Source organism: Phalaenopsis equestris, unplaced genomic scaffold, assembly GCF_001263595.1.
Source record: "Phalaenopsis equestris unplaced genomic scaffold, ASM126359v1 Scaffold198945, whole genome shotgun sequence".
In the NCBI taxonomy this organism is placed as follows: Eukaryota; Viridiplantae; Streptophyta; class Magnoliopsida; order Asparagales; family Orchidaceae; genus Phalaenopsis; species Phalaenopsis equestris.
In genome coordinates this window covers 177,163-177,513 of record NW_018218841.1, presented here as the reverse complement: position 1 = coordinate 177,513, position 351 = coordinate 177,163, and positions in this window count along the sequence as shown.

The following is a 351-nucleotide window of genomic DNA, read 5'->3' as shown; positions in this document are numbered from 1 at the left end:
AGTCCGCGCCTAAGCATCAGTGGCAGTTATTGGATGAGTAAATTCAGTTTTTGCAAATTTTGAAGAGGTCACCTAGTGGCTTAATAGGTGGTTACAACCACCATGGACAAAAATTATTGCGAAAGGATGCATCTTTTGGGGAAATAAATCAAATCAAGACACATTTTAAAGAGATACTAATGCACCTTTTGGCGAATTGTAAAATAAGGAAGACTGAGACTTTGAAAGGGGTCCTAAAAGAACTGGGAAAGTTTTGAAAGTTAAAAAATTGGGGAGTTAGTTTGACAGATTTTCAGGCACCTCATATTTATCCTTTTTATTTTAGTTTTATATTGAGAGTGTTGTAAAAGA